General features: G+C 36.5%; 1 non-coding gene across 1 annotated transcript; it reads right to left on the reverse strand.

The window, feature by feature from the left end:
* Positions 1-5,831: 5,831 nt before the first annotated feature.
* Positions 5,832-5,938, reverse strand: LOC141702188 (small nucleolar RNA R71). The gene has a single exon (XR_012567051.1). It is a non-coding gene; the product is annotated as a small nucleolar RNA R71 (small nucleolar RNA).
* Positions 5,939-17,027: the final 11,089 nt, after the last annotated feature.

Genomic DNA, 17,027 nt, shown 5'->3' on the forward strand with positions numbered 1-17,027 from the left:
TGATTAAGTAATTGTTCAAATCTGATTTTATTCATCCATGCATGTTCTTCATATCATAAAATTAAAAGTAAACATATAATAATTTAACATTTACAGATGAAATGAATTATATTTAAAACTTGGGGATTGAGTTTGAGTTGATAGAATATTTTGTACCAAATGTTACAATCATGCATTTGAGCAATCCGTAGAATAGTTAAATACAGAACAAACATGTTGCAATCCAATTTGTACTTATAATACGCATATAATGTCTATATTGTGACATAGATATTTGATAAATACAGTGCGGAAGAAAAAATTTAAGTGCTGCATCTCTTGGAGGTACATATTTGTTGTTTTGTTAATTTACATGCAAAGTGTTTACCAATTAAACTGCAACAACAGAGTACGATCTGACAATATTTTATGATCTTGTAACGGAGGATTTGGAGAAGAACAAAACAGAAAATGGGCAAGATGAAGATGTAAACGACATATTTTGCATTTAAGATACTAATGTAACACCTTCATCTGTCTCAAACATCCTTACAGTACTAAAACCTTCTTTTTTGTTGTTGTGTGTAGATGGAAATTGAATGCTTAGATGTTACACAATTCATCACTATTCTCGATCCTTATTAAGATGATAATAATATTATGGTACGCCTATATGTACATCTAAGAAATCCCTATATGTTAAACAAGTGTGTAAGAAATCCCATAATTTAATGCCTGAGAAATATGATCTCGTACTATGTCAAATAAACTTTTTTAAGTATTGTTGAAATAAAATAATTAAGTTATGTATAAACAAAATAAGCTGTTTTTTATTTTCCTTATGTATAGATATAGGAAATTTCTATGAAGACCACTATTTAATCGGAGACCACTTATGTTTTACAATCAAAATACTATAAAATATATTAATTTGTGAAGTATGTTCTGTGAATATCCACAATTCATCATATATATATATATATATATCTTAATATGTATATTTCAAGTATTAAAATATGTATATTTAACAAAAAATATGAACTAAAAAATAATGCAAAATTTTGTAGTTTCGGTCATTACATTTTATAAAAATCAGATCATGTCAATTTTTTGCTTAATATTTTTCTCAATAATTTTGAAATTTGACTAAAATTAAAATCAGATATTTATTGATAATTACTCGTCATCGTCTTCGACGATGCCTTGTATTTTGTCACTAAAAAGATATAATAGAGGATACACCAAATATTTATTAACAGTTTCTCTGCGTCGTCGGTCGACGCCTTATATTTTGTAATTAAAATGGAATAAAAGAGGAATTACATAATTTAGAAATTGGAATAAAATCAAATATGTTATTAGTTGAGTGTTTCTCGGCTTCGTTTTCAAGGACGCCTCGTATTTTACAGCTAAAAATTATAGTAGAGGATATACAATAATTTTAAAATTAGAATAACATCAAAATAATAAATTTATTGATAGTTTCTCGGCATCGTCGAATGCGACGCCTCATATTCATCAACTAAAAAGGTATAAAATAGGACGTGCAATAATTTTGAAATTGGAATAAAATCAAAATAATATATTAATTGATTATTAGTCGGCTTCCTTTTCGATGATACTTCATATTCAATCACTAAAAAGTATAACGGAGTATATATAATAATTTTGAAATTATAATAAAATCAAGATTAGATATTTAATGATAGTTTCTCAGACGAAGACAATGCCTCATGTTCAACAACTAAAAAAGTATAAAAGAGGATTTACAATAATTTTAAATTGGAATAAAATCAAAATAATATATTAATTAATTATTTCTCATTCTCGTATTCAACGATGCTTCGTAATCAATAACTTAAAAGTATAATAGAGGATATACAATAATTTTAAAATTAAAATAATATTAAGATAAAATATTTATTGATAGTTTCTCGGCATCATCGAAAATGACGCCTCGTATTCTACAACTAAAAAGATATAAAGAGGATTTATAATAAATTTGATATTGGAATAAAATCAAAATAAAATATTCATTGAATATTTCTCGGTTTTGTTTTCGACGATGACCGCGTATTCTATAACTAAAAAGTATAATCTAGTATATACAATAATTTTGAAATTGGAATAAAATCAAAATAAGATATTTATTGACAATTTCTCGGCATCGTCTTCGACGACGCCTCGTATTCAGCAACTAAAGAGATATAAAATAATTTTGAAATTGGAGTAAGACTAAAATAAAATATTAATTTACGGTTTCTCAACTTTCTTTTCAACGCCGCCTCATTTTCTATCACTAAATATTTTAAGTGTAGTGCTAGGTACCCAAAATTGATTTCAAAAATGTGTTCCAAAATGATGTGTCATTGGCGATGTGGCAATTTAGGCTATTTTATTTAGATCACATTAATTTGTTGCTTAAATTTATTTCTCAATAATTTAAAATTTTAAATCAAATTAAAATAACATTTTTAGTGATGGTTTCTATTTTGTAATTAAAAATATATATTAGAGACGTGTCAATTTAAGTTTCTCTCTGCATCCCCTTCTCTTTCTTAAATATAGCCGCCGCCTGGGTTTTCGCCGATATTCTCCGTTGAAAAGCCCCAATCTCTTTATTTTCTTTCAGTTTTCTTAGTATTGTTATTAATCATGAGAGTATCCGGATTTTCTAACTTTTCCAATCAAGCATGTGCTTCTTCGTTTTTGAGGGGTCCAGATTTTCTTATTTTTGTGATTTTGTTTTGTAGATCTAAGTCTTACTTTTATTTTGTAATTTTAATTTGGTTGTAGTCTCTCCTTACTGAGAGTTTTGGTTTTCTCTCCTTTATTAGTGAGGGCAAGAATATTTATTTAATGATAAAAGTTTTTAGGGTATTGCAATTATGGTCCATAACTCAAACAGTTTCAACTTTGTGCTGCATTTTCAACAAATAACGTGATTGTATCTCCAAAATAGATGGATTAATCAGCTATTGTTTCTTTTTATAATTGTTCAAAGTGAAATTTATTATTACCAAATGTAATATAATAATTTTTTATTGGTGATTTCTTCTTATATATATATATATTAATATATATATTGTAACATTTAAAAATATACAATAAACACTCTTGATTACGAAATATTTAAGCTAAAAAAATTAATATTAGTTACCTCTTCTTATAAGATTTTTAATTTTACATGTATAAAATGAATATTAGTGCACGAAAAAATAAATGAATATTTATCTTCTTATAAGAAAAAATATTATTTTATATAGTTTATCATAATTCACCATTTACAATGATAATGAAGCATAATTAATACTTCAAAGAAAGTCTTTTCAAAAGCTATTTTTCTAATTTTATTAAATAATTTTTATTTTCATATAGCATAACTTTTAAGTTCTAAGAAATAAGTGATATAATTACAGTTTTTTATTTTTATAAGATATATGCGCTTAATTCAAAAAAACAATTATTTTACTTTAATTTTTTAAAGATATTTGCAACCAATAAATCTTAAATACTAAAATGAAAAATATTAACTAGTTCAACAATATTTTTTCTATCATGATATTTCTATCTTTATTTTTGCATTGAGCGTTTTATTTTGATTATTAATTTTGTATTTTTTTAATATTAGAAATACATGTATAAATATTTACGTATACATATTCAATTATTGTAACTCAAATTAAATATCCACTTGACTTTAACATAAAACTTTCATTTATGTTGGCGCATGATAAGTGGCATTTTATACCACTTAGAACGTCTTAAAATGGCTTAAATTGGTGTCTTGAAATCAAGTATTTTGTGTATTTGATGCGTTTTTCTAGTGTTTATGCATTTCAGGGTATTAGTTGCATTTCGGGGGAGGAATCATCAAGAATAAGCCTTGGCATGTGTTCACCATTGCGAGAGGAAAGGAACGGGCAGATTACGGCGAAGAAACGGAGCAAACTTGGATTTTTTCCAGTGGAGGCCTGCGCGCCCGCGCAACTATGCTGAGCGGCCGCGCAGCAACCTGCGCGCCCGCGCAGCTATGCTGAGCGGCCGCGCAGGGTCGGGAATTTTGCTGAATTATTTTAGACTTCTACTTCTGTTTGGCTTCCAACTTCTATGTAATCTGAGTTTTATGGGACTATTATATAAGTAGATTTGAGACGTTTTCACAAGGATTAAGAAGAAGAAGATTGTGTTTTACGCAAGAAGCGAAGGAGATAAGGAAGAAGACCGATTTAGCACACCGCAACGAAGAGGAAGCATATTTTCTTGTGATTCTTGTTTCGTTGTAACGTTGGATGCTAGTTTTCTTGCTTTGACTTATTTACTCTTGTGACGTACTCTGTTTTAATATAATTAGTTTAGTTATTATTTTCTTGTGTTTGTTTATCATGATTTCATATGAACCCATGATAGCGATAAGTTCTATTATGGGCTAATCGTGATCATGGGGTTGCAACGGATTTATTATGGAATTCTTTAGTTAATTGTTTAATACTTTAGTGTGTGATGATTGCTTGATATCTAGTATTGGTTGTGCGTATTCGTCTTATGTGCGTCGCGAACATATAAGATAGGGAGTTAATCTCTTGTGAAGCGACGGTGGATCTTGAGATTTAGAACTTGCCATGCTAGCATAGGTTCATGTACGTTGTGCATGATTAGTGGGTAACTCTAACAGTTTTATTTGCCCTATGTAATCAAAAAGGAATAACTTGTGCTTAAATCGTTGTGTTGTCAATTTCTGTAGACATATAGGAACTCAACATAATTGATGACTATTCGACTTCTATCTTAATTGTGGATGCTTGGTAGAATGGTATTAGTACAATGAAAGTTGGTTTTTATCAGTTTCGTGTTATTCGATTAATATCATCACTGTCACATGCTAAAGGTAATAATAATGGCTATAGAAGGAAGTAATAATGAAGTTGTGATCTCATGAGTGTTTTATTATTGATAAGTTGAAGTGTTAGTTAAGTGGTTAATTAAGTAGTTAATTATAGTTAATATTTAATCAACAATTTTAAGTGTTATTATCTTAACATTGAGAAGTAATCATACATTGGTGAGTGAGTTTAATTAGACAATAATTTAGTCTGAGTCTCTGAGGGAACGAACTAGAAAATATTCTATATTACTTGCGAACGCGTATACTTGCATGAATATTAGCGCGTGTTTTCGCCCTAACAAGTTTTTGGCGCCGCTGCCGGGGACTCGGCGTATTTGTTTAGTTTATGTACTTACCATCATTGGTCATTAGGACTCAGTGATTAGGACGTAGTAGTTACTTATTTTTTCTGGTTGTGTTTCAGGTACTTTAGCAAGCGTTTATGCAAACTCGTTCTCGTGCTCGCAAGAGGACTTTAGATACAGCTGAGGAGACAGACGAAGTTCTTGATATTCCGGAGAAGTTAGATTTTGAGGATTCGGATTCAGGAACTGAGCAGAAAGAACCAGTAAACATGGGAGATCGTATTGTTCAAGCTGATCCAGCTCTTATGGATTTTTCTCGGCCTAAAATTGATGACATTCAGTCAAGCATCCTTCATCCGGCTATTCAAGCTAACACCTTTGAAATCAAGCCGGGCACTATTCAGATGGTGCAGAATTCTGTTTCTTTTGGAGGAGCGGCAACTGAAGACCCCAACATGCACATAAGGAATTTTGTCGAGATCTGCAGCACTTTTAAGTATAATGGCGTGACTGATGAGGCTATCAAGTTGAGGCTTTTCCCATTCTCACTAAGGGACAAGGCTAAAGACTGGTTACATTCTGAACCAGCGGGGTCCATCACTACGTGGCAAGATCTTGCGCAAAAGTTTCTGGTGAAGTTTTATCCGATGGCAAAGACTGCTGCTATGAGGAGTGCTCTTACTCAGTTTGCGCAGCAACCTACAGAATCTATGTGCGAGGCTTGGGAACGCTACAAGGAAATGTTGAGAAAATGTCCACATCATGGAATGCCGGATTGGATGGTGATCACTGGTCTCTATAATGGTTTGGGGGCCCAATCTCGGCCCATGCTCGATGCAGCAGCTGGAGGCGCCTTATGGGCTAAAAGCTATACTGAGGCGTATAATCTTATCGAGACGATGGCTGCAAATGAGCATCAAAACCCAACTCAGAGGATGACGTCAGGCAAGGTAGCAAGTATTCTGGAAGTTGATGCAGCCACCGCTATTGCAGCCCAGCTCCAAGCGCTATCAATGAAGGTTGATTCTCTGGCTACGTATGGAGTTAATCAAATAGCTATGGTTTGTGAGCTTTGTGCAGGTTCTCATGCTACGGATCAGTGTTCTCTTGTAAACGAATCTGTTCAGTATGTGAATAATTATCAGCGACAACAGCAGCCTGTGCCAGCGACCTATCATCCTAACAACAGAAATCATCCAAATTTCAGCTGGGGGAATAATCAGAATGCTATTCAGCCACCATATCAGCAAGGAGTGAGTAAACAGTTTAACCCACCTGGATTCCAGCAACCACAGCAGTATGCTACAAGGCAATCATATCCTCAACAGGGAAGTGCAGCTGCACCTACTAGTGCTGATTTTGAGGAACTTAAGCTGTTGTGCAAGAGTCAGGCGGTTTCTATCAAGACCTTGGAAAATCAAATTGGTCAATTAGCCAATGCAGTGCTCAATCGTCAACCTGGCACTCTTCCCAGTGACACGGAAGTACCAGGCAGGAAGGAAGCTAAAGAGCAAGTCAAGGCTATTACCTTAAGGTCTGGAAAAGTAGCTGATGCTGAAAAGGCAAAAGAAGTAGAAGCTAAAATTAGAGGTGAAGAATCTAAGCAAAAGGAGAAAGCGGCGGAACCAAGGAAGACTACTGTTGAACACACTCTGCCTGAGGCTAATACAGAGGAGAAACAGCTCTATCCTCCACCACCTTTTCCTAAGAGATTACAGCAACAAAAGCTGGATAGACAGTTCGGGAAGTTTCTGGAGGTGTTCAAGAAACTTCACATCAATATACCTTTCGCTGAGGCTCTGGAACAAATGCCTAGTTATGCGAAGTTTATGAAGACTATTCTTTCAAGGAAGGTGAAACTGGATGACCTTGAAACCGTTGCTCTCACGGAAGAATGCAGCGCTGTTCTGCAACAAAAGTTACCACCAAAACTGAAAGATCCAGGAAGCTTCACCATTCCTTGCACAATTGGCAATCTGACGTTTGACAAGTGCCTTTGTGATTTGGGAGCAAGCATTAATCTGATGCCGTTGTTGATCTTTAAAAAACTGGATCTGCCTGATCCAAAACCCACGTACATGTCACTACAATTGGCTGACCGTTCCATTACTTACCCAAGGGGCATAGTTGAGGATGTGCTCGTCAAAGTGGATAAGCTCTTCTTTCCAGCAGATTTTGTTATTCTGGATTTTGAGGAAGATAAGAAGATTCCCATAATCTTGGGGAGGCCTTTCTTGGCTACTGGCCGTACCTTGATAGATGTGCAAAAAGGTGAACTTACTATGCGGGTCCAAGATCAGGATGTGACCTTCAACGTATTCAAGGCAATGAAATTCCCTACAGAAGATGAGGAGTGCTTAAAAGTGGATGTGATTGATTCTGCGGTTACTTCGGAACTCGATCACATGCTAATGTCTGATGTATTGGAAAAGGCCTTAGTGGGGGATTTTGACAGCGATGATGAAGATAGCAACGAGCAATTACAATATCTGAACGCTTCTCCCTGGAAGCGAAAGCTGGACATACCATTTGAATCTCTTGGTACTTCTGACCTCAAGAACGCTGAAGGGAAGCTCAAACCATCAATAGAGGAAGCACCTACCTTGGAGCTCAAGCCATTACCTGAACACTTGAGATATGCTTTTTTAGGTGATTCATCTACGTTACCTGTTATTATTTCATCTGACCTTTCAGGTAGTGAGGAAGACAAGCTCTTAAGGATTTTGAGAGAATTCAAATCGGCTATAGGATGGACCATAGCAGACATCAAGGGGATAAGTCCTTCATATTGTATGCATAAAATTCTGCTAGAGAAAGGTAGTAAGCCAACTGTGGAACAGCAGCGAAGACTGAATCCCATCATGAAGGAGGTGGTGAAGAAAGAAATTCTGAAATGGCTAGATGCAGGCATCATTTATCCTATTTCTGACAGCTCGTGGGTGAGCCCCGTACAATGTGTACCTAAGAAGGGAGGTATCACTGTGGTCGCAAATGAAAAGAATGAGCTCATCCCTACTCGAACAGTTACAGGATGGAGAGTATGCATGGATTATAGAAAATTGAACAAAGCCACAAGGAAGGATCACTTCCCTCTTCCATTTATTGATCAGATGCTTGACAGATTGGCGGGACATGAGTATTTTTGTCTTCTGGATGGTTATTCCGGGTATAATCAGATTTGTATTGCACCAGAGGATCAGGAAAAGACTACCTTCACTTGTCCATTTGGCACATTTGCTTTTCGCAGAGTTTTGTTTGGGTTATGTGGCGCATCGGCCACCTTTCAGAGATGTATGATGGCTATATTCTCTGACATGATTGGAAATAACGTCGAAGTGTTCATGGATGACTTCTCCGTCTTTGGACACTCATATGATGAATGTTTGAATAATCTGCGCGCCGTACTCAAAAGATGTGTGGAAACTAATTTGGTGCTTAATTGGGAGAAATGTCATTTTATGGTGCGTGAAGGCATTATCCTTGGGCATAAGGTCTCTAGCAAGGGTCTGGAGGTGGACAAGGCCAAGGTGGGAGTCATTGAAAATCTTCCCCCACCTAATTCTGTGAAAGGAATCCGTAGTTTTCTTGGTCATGCGGGTTTTTATCGGCGATTCATCAAGGACTTTTCAAAGATATCTAAGCCGTTGTGCAATTTGCTTGAGAAAGATGTGCCTTTCAAATTTGATGATGAATGTTTGGCAGCATTCGAGACTCTCAAGGAGAGTTTGATCACGGCACCAGTCATTACAGCACCAGATTGGACAAAACCATTTGAGATGATGTGTGATGCGAGTGATTATGCGGTAGGTGCAGTTCTGGGACAGCGCAAGAAAAATCTCTTCCATGTGGTCTACTATGCGAGTAAGACTTTAAATGGTGCCCAATTGAACTACACCACTACTGAAAAGGAGCTTTTGGCTATAGTCTTTGGCTTTGAGAAATTTCAATCTTATCTGCTTGGTACGAAAGTAACAGTATTCACTGATCATGCAGCTATTCGCTATCTGGTTTCTAAGAAGGATTCGAAGCCGAGACTCATTCGTTGGGTGCTTTTACTTCAGGAATTTGAGTTAGAGATCAAAGATAGAAAAGGTACTGAGAATCAAGTAGCTGACCATCTCTCTAGGTTGGAGAATCCCGATTCTACTTCACAAGATAGGACGTTAATCAATGAATCTTTTCCGGATGAGCAGTTGTTTGCAATTCAGGAGGAAGAACCATGGTTTGCAGATATTGTAAACTATCTCGTCAGCAATATAATGCCTCTTAATTTGACATCCGCTCAAAAGAAGAAGTTTCTGCATGAGGTGAAGTGGTATATGTGGGATGAACCATATTTGTTTAGACAGGGAGCTGACCAGATCATCAGGAGATGTATCCCGTTCTGTGAGACGGAGGGGATATTACGAGACTGCCATTCCACGGTTTATGGGGGACACTATGAAGGTGAGAAGACGGCAGCTCGTATTCTGCAAGCAGGTTTTTTCTGGCCTACTTTGTTCAAGGATGCTCATCAGTTTGTTTTAAGGTGTGATCGTTTCCAAAGAGTGGGAAATTTGTCAAAGAAGGATGAAATGCCATTAAATGTGATGCTTGAAGTCGAGGTCTTTGATGTATGGGGAATCGATTTCATGGGGCCTTTTATCTCGTCTTGCAATAATCAGTACATCTTGCTGGCAGTCGATTATGTCTCAAAATGGGTCGAAGTTAAAGCTTTACCGACAAATGATGCAAAGGCAGTACTAAATTTTCTTCATAAGCAAATTTTCACAAGGTTTGGAACACCTCGGGTAATCATAAGTGATGAAGGATCGCATTTTTGCAACCGTAAGTTCACTTCTATGATGCAGCGTTATAATGTGAATCATCGAGTAGCTACTGCCTATCATCCGCAAACAAATGGTCAAGCGGAAGTGTCTAACAGAGAGATAAAGCGCATTCTAGAGAAGGTTGTTTGTCCGTCAAGGAAGGATTGGTCTTTAAAGCTCGATGAAGCTGTTTAGGCTTACAGAACAGCATACAAAACTCCACTTGGGATGTCACCGTTCCAGTTGGTGTACGGTAAGGGATGTCATCTACCTGCGGAGCTTGAGCATAAGGCCTACTGGGCATTGAAGAAGTTGAACCTGGATTTAGATGCAGCTGGTAAGAAAAGAATGCTTCAGCTTAATGAACTGGATGAATTTCGACTTCAAGCGTACGAAAATAACAAAATGTATAAGGAAAAGGTGAAGAGGTGGCACGATAGGAAGCTACATCCAAAGTTATTTGTGCCAGGGCAACAAGTTCTCTTATTCAACTCTCGGCTCTGACTTTTTCCTGGGAAGTTGAAATCAAGGTGGTCTGGACCTTTTATTGTCAAAACTGTGTTTCCACATGGAGCGGTGGAAATTTTTGAGAATGATCCGGACCAAGCATTCAAGGTTAACGGTCAGCGGTTGAAGCACTACTATGGGGACATGGCAAACCGAGAAGTGGTTAATGCCATTTTGTTGACTACTTGAGCTGGGTACGAAACGTCAAGCTAATGACGAAAAAGAAGCGCTGCGTGGGAGGCAACCCATGAATTATTGTTACAGGAACCCTTAGAAGTTAATAACCTATCCAAAAACACAAAAAAATCAGAAAACAGGGGCTGAAAAAAAAAATTCCAGTGACCCCCTGCGCGCCCGCGCAGCTAAGCTGAGCGGCCGCGCAGCAAGCTGAGCGCCCGCGCAGCTATGCTGAGCGGCCGCGCAGGGGTCGAGGACCAGAAATTTTTTTTACAGTTCAGAAAAAAAAAAAAACCAAACAAAAACAAACACAAAAACAGTTTTAGCCCATAAACCCACGATTTGTTCCCACTACCCCATCATTTTATCCCTTAATTCCCAAACCCTAATCTAATCCACACCCTATATATACATACACCTATCTTACATATCTCCCACAAAACTTCCTACACTTAAACCCTCTCACAAACATCAAATATCAGTTCTTACACGCTTTTATTCACGAATCAATGGCACCCAAGAGAGCACGTACTATTGACAGCAGCAGCACAGTTCCTACTGCTGATTCATCGAGGGGTACTGCTGCAAGGCCTCGGTTAACTGACAGAGGCGCGGAGGAGGAGTACACTAGGCTATTGGGTAAGCCGATTCTGAAGGAGAGGGGGTTTTTACCATCGGGGAGGGATGGTGAGTTGTTGCCCATGATTGCAGAGAAGGGGTGGATAGATTTTTGTGAGTCACCCGAAGCAGTACCGATGAGCGTTGTTCGCGAGTTCTACGCGAACGCGAAGGCTGAAAAGAATGGGTTTTCTGTGGTCCGTGGGCTGACGGTTGATTATCATCCTGCGGCAATTCGCCGTGTGATTGGACAGCGAGAGAGGAAGCCCGAGGAGGAGAACTGGAATGAAAAGACTGCTGAGGATTTTGACTTGGATTTGATTTGTGCGACTCTCTGTCGACCGGGCACAGTTTGGACCCGCAGTACAGGCAATAATGAGTATCGTGCATGAACAGGTATGCCCGTGCATGGAATGCATTTATTTGTGCTAATATTTTGCCTTCTTCGCATGCACACAAGGTCACAGTTGAGAGAGCACAACTGTTGTGGGGAATTCTGAATGAGGAGTACTATGTGGACCTTGGTGAGTTTATCTACCAAGGAATTCTGAAGTTTTTAAGGGGAGCAAAGCATATGAACATCCCTTATGCATCTACGGTTACGAAGCTATGCCGAGCAGTGGGAGTGAACTGGCCGGCTCATGAGCAGTTGCAGTTGTCAGCCGCTCCGATTGATTCTGGCACTCTGAATGGGATACAGGAGTGGACCGGTGGTGAGCCTGAGGAGCATGGGCTGGGTTATCGTCTTCCAGGAGGGCGTCCAGCACGAGGTGCTACTATGGCTAGGCCAGGGCGTGATGAGGCTGGTTCTTCGAGAGCACAGGAGGGTGCTGGGATGGTTGATGTCCAGTATAGGAGGCTTTCACGGTGGATGGATGCCATGTATGAGACACAGAGCAGGTTTGCTCAGGAACTCACCCTTGCGTTAGGGACTGCTTTTCGAGGTCTTGGAGCTGATATCCAGTGGCCAGTTTTTGGTGAGGACTCTGCATACCCGCCGCCTGATACTCCACCCACTGAGGGTGATGATGATGATGACTCCGAGTAGTATATCCTGTGTTCCTTTCTACTACTTTCACTGAGGACAGTGAAAATTTTTAGTTTGGGGGTGGTAGTTAAGGAATTTTATGTGTGTGTCATTTAGTTGCATATTCATGATAGTTTAGTTCATATAGTTGCATAATTTATGCCATATAGTTTTTTTTATGAATGTCATGTAGCTCATGCATTTACCATGATCCCTTTTGCAATGATTTATCGACTGAATTGTGATATTGATGTGAGTGTAGTGATAGCATTAAAGTGATATTAAGTTGTGTAGGTTGATATGCATGCTAGAAACAATTGTAAGTCCACTAAGTCTTAGAGAATGCGAAAGGGCTAGATTGTGTTATGATTTGGTTGTTTTCAAGGTCAATCTACTTATTATGCTTAGAATTCGATTATAGGTTCTTAGTGATAAAGACATGAAAAAGAAAAAATTTGGAGAAAAAAATATGGAAGTTGTTGCTAGTTGTGGCTAGGCGTCAAATGGCTAGTAGCCGGCTCGCGTATGTTGCGAGTAGTCTAGGGTTGAGCAAGATGGAGCGAAACGCACTTGCTCAGAAATTAAAAAAAAAAAATTGGCATAATTGATCAAGAGTGGGCTCTTTGGTATTCGAGTTATTAAGTTCTTAGGAGACTTTGTGTCTAGCGACCTAAGGCTTTTAGAGTCTGGGATCCGCTAACCTAACGCTCGTTACATGGATATCATTGTATAAGTCTTTTGTGGACCTCACTCATTGCACGGTCAAATAAGCATTTGAGTTATAAATAAAAAGCACGATTCCATAGTAAGCTCCAGAGTTCTTGTAGTGTTGTATATCACTTTGTGCCTGGAATTTTTATTCTTTGTATAATCGTAGGATTGCCTTGAGGATAGTCTAGTCATAGTAATTGGTCTAGTTCCGAAGCATATCTGTTAAGCATTTGCACACACCACGTTTCTGGCTGTATGTCCGTTTGCATGAGTTTATTGATCTTTAGTTGTCTAACTGCATTCGTTGAGATGTGGCAATTTGGTTGATTAATTGTAGTAAGGGGGATCGCTGCATTTTCATATAGATTGTATTCATGCATATTTTTATTTGTTTTTGAGTCTGTGACGCTTGAGGGCAAGCATCGATTTAAGTTTGGGGGTGTGATAAGTGGCATTTTATACCACTTAGAACGTCTTAAAATGGCTTAAATTGGTATCTTGAAATCAAGTATTTTGTGTATTTGATGCATTTTTCTAGTGTTTATGCATTTCAGGGTATTAGTTGCATTTCGGGGGAGGAATCATCAAGAATAAGCCTTGGCATGTGTTCACCATTGCGAGAGGAAAGGAACGGGCAGATTACGGCGAAGAAACGGAGCAAACTTGGATTTTTTCCAGTGGAGGCCTGCGCGCCCGCGCAGCTATGCTGAGCGGCCGCGCAGCAACCTGCGCGCCCGCGCAGCTATGCTGAGCGGCCGCGCAGGGTCGGGAATTTTGCTGAATTATTTTAGACTTCTACTTCTGTTTGGCTTCCAACTTCTATGTAATCTGAGTTTTATGGGACTATTATATAAGTAGATTTGAGACGTTTTCACAAGGATTAAGAAGAAGAAGATTGTGTTTTACACAAGAAGCGAAGGAGATAAGGAAGAAGACCGATTTAGCACACCGCAACGAAGAGGAAGCATATTTTCTTGTGATTCTTGTTTCGTTGTAACGTTGGATGCTAGTTTTCTTGCTTTGACTTATTTACTCTTGTGACGTACTCTGTTTTAATATAATTAGTTTAGTTATTATTTTCTTGTGTTTGTTTATCATGATTTCATATGAACCCATGATGGCGATAAGTTCTATTATGGGCTAATCGTGATCATGGGGTTGCAACGGATTTATTATGGAATTCTTTAGTTAATTGTTTAATACTTTAGTGTGTGATGATTGCTTGATATCTAGTATTGGTTGTGCGTATTCGTCTTATGTGCGTCGCGAACATATAAGATAGGGTGTTAATCTCTTGTGAAGCGACGGTGGATCTTGAGATTTAGAACTTGCCATGCTAGCATAGGTTCATGTACGTTGTGCATGATTAGTGGGTAACTCTAACAGTTTTATTTGCCCTATGTAATCAAAAAGGAATAACTTGTGCTTAAATCGTTGTGTTGTCAATTTCTGTAGACATATAGGAACTCAACATAATTGATGACTATTCAACTTCTATCTTAATTGTGGATGCTTGGTAGAATGGTATTAGTACAATGAAAGTTGGCTTTTATAAGTTTCGTGTTATTCGATTAATATCATCACTGTCACATGCTAAAGGTAATAACAATGGCTATAGAAGGAAGTAAAAATGAAGTTGTGATCTCATGAGTGTTTTATTATTGATAAGTTGAAGTGTTAGTTAAGTGGTTAATTAAGTAGTTAATTATAGTTAATATTTAATCAATAATTTTAAGTGTTATTATCTTAACATTGAGAAGTAATCATACATTGGTGAGTGAGTTTAATTAGACAATAATTTAGTCTGAGTCTCTGAGGGAACGAACTAGAAAATATTCTATATTACTTGCGAACGCGTATACTTGCGTGAATATTAGCGCGTGTTTTCGCCCTAACAACGCATATTAAAATAATATAATTATATATTTAATAATTTAATTTTGAAAATATATTATAGTTAAAAATATAAATATTTTAATTTCTATTATATATATATATTCATAGGTATGTATTAATATTAGTTTATTTTTAATTAAATTATATGTAATATAATTAAAATATTTGATTGAAGCAAAAAACTGAAAATGCTGTAAAAGATCGTCTTACAACATATAAAACAGAACACCAAACTACTTGATAACAATATTTTGATTCATTTATATTAGTATTGTTTAAAAAATTTACACTCAAACATGTGTTAAGAAATTTAATGTATTGATGATAAGCCCTATCTGAAATGAAATATTTATTATTTTTAAAAATAATTTTTGAGATTGATGTATATTTTTTAAAGATAAATTTAAAATATTATTATTATTTTCTAATTCACTTCACATATTCTCAATTTTTTTATTTGTATCAAGTAAGTTTATAAAAAAAACTTTTGAAGTGGAAGTACATTTAAGTTCAAAAGATAGTAGTAAAAAAATTATTATATATATAATTATCAATAAAACAATTTGTACTCAAGTATGATAGATTTAAATAATTTGCACAAATAATTATTGTCCAAGTGTAATTTGCTAACAGACTTAGTAACTTTGTTCATACTCATATGACATACTTTTTATCATTATCATTATTTTTCTCTAATAAGTTAAAAGTGTTAAAACTAAATAGCCATACACACACTTGCTAAGAAAATTTTATGGACAACTTAAAAGAGAATGATGGGTCTGCAGATATGCTAACAAAACCACTTTAAAGGAGAAACATGCCTACACATTCTTGCTTGGGTAATTCATGATTAGTAGGTTCCATACCGACAATCTCAGAAAGTACACATGTGATTCCAGTAGAAGGCACTCACCAGCATTGCCAATCTCAACACATGAGTTTATCGTAACATAAAAGTTGTTAGACAACAACTCCCATAGAGCCATTGACCGCAGACTTTACAGACTTTTCACGATTGACTATCTTCTCATTCAAATAAAAAAAGTTCATTCTAAGAAATTCAGAGATGAACTTGAGACTTTCATTATCCATCATTTGACTGTATTTGCACTCAAAAGACCATCATTATGAAAAATTGACCATTCTTTTCATAATTGCAAGTAGATTTGTGTATACGCGCTGATACTTTAGAAATTGAGAATTTGGTGAAGAACTTCCATTGTCGAGTCTTACGCTTTAGGAGTCTAATTATACAAAAATCTAACCTTTAAGAACTTCCATTGCTAAGTCGATCTCCTACAAATATCACATGATAAATCAAAGTAAAGTTAAAAAATCAACTAATACCATAATATTACGGTGCTTATGTTTGTTACTAAACACAAACACAATATTGATAAAAATAACAATTAATTTTGTTTACGGTGCTTGTGGTATTAGTATGCAAAAAATGTGTGTTAACTAATATAAAAGTACTTTTTTTTATCGTAGGTAACCCGCAGCCGCTACCCTTCGGGTGCGTACTGGGTAAACCCTACGGGTTCATGTAATAGCCTGCAAACCATGTGAACCAAGGTAAACCGCATTTAAGCGACATGCTCTGGCTCAGGAGGTATAATCATAAATTCTCCTCCCGTGAGATTCGAACCTGTGACCAAGAGGTTAGTTTTCCTCTCTTTAACCAACTGAGCCAACCCTTGCGGGCTAGAAAAGTACATTTAAGATATCAAGACCACACTTTTATATTTTACAAGAAAGAATGCATGCAAAAATAAAGCTAGTGTTGATCTATGTATTAGTATCTGATAGTTACAAATTCCAAGATAAATAAAAATTAATAATAATGCACTTATGCACTGTAATCATGTGTTGTCATTTAGGTGATTAACAGGTTCAACTTAAATCATCAATATTGATATAAATGTTGGCGATCAATAGAAAGTTTGTTAATCATGTCATGACCAGAAATAGGGTATTCATCGATGCCATTAAACATGCTGACAAAGATTTGGTCCGAAATTGTTTGATTGAGTCTTTGACGAGCATGCAAAAGGTCTAGTGTAGATGATAATTTTTGGAGTAATACTTGAGGTAGACATGACATATATGATAAT

The sequence above is a fragment of the Apium graveolens genome, unplaced genomic scaffold (assembly GCF_009905375.1).
Source record: "Apium graveolens cultivar Ventura unplaced genomic scaffold, ASM990537v1 ctg4730, whole genome shotgun sequence".
NCBI lineage: Eukaryota > Viridiplantae > Streptophyta > Magnoliopsida > Apiales > Apiaceae > Apium > Apium graveolens.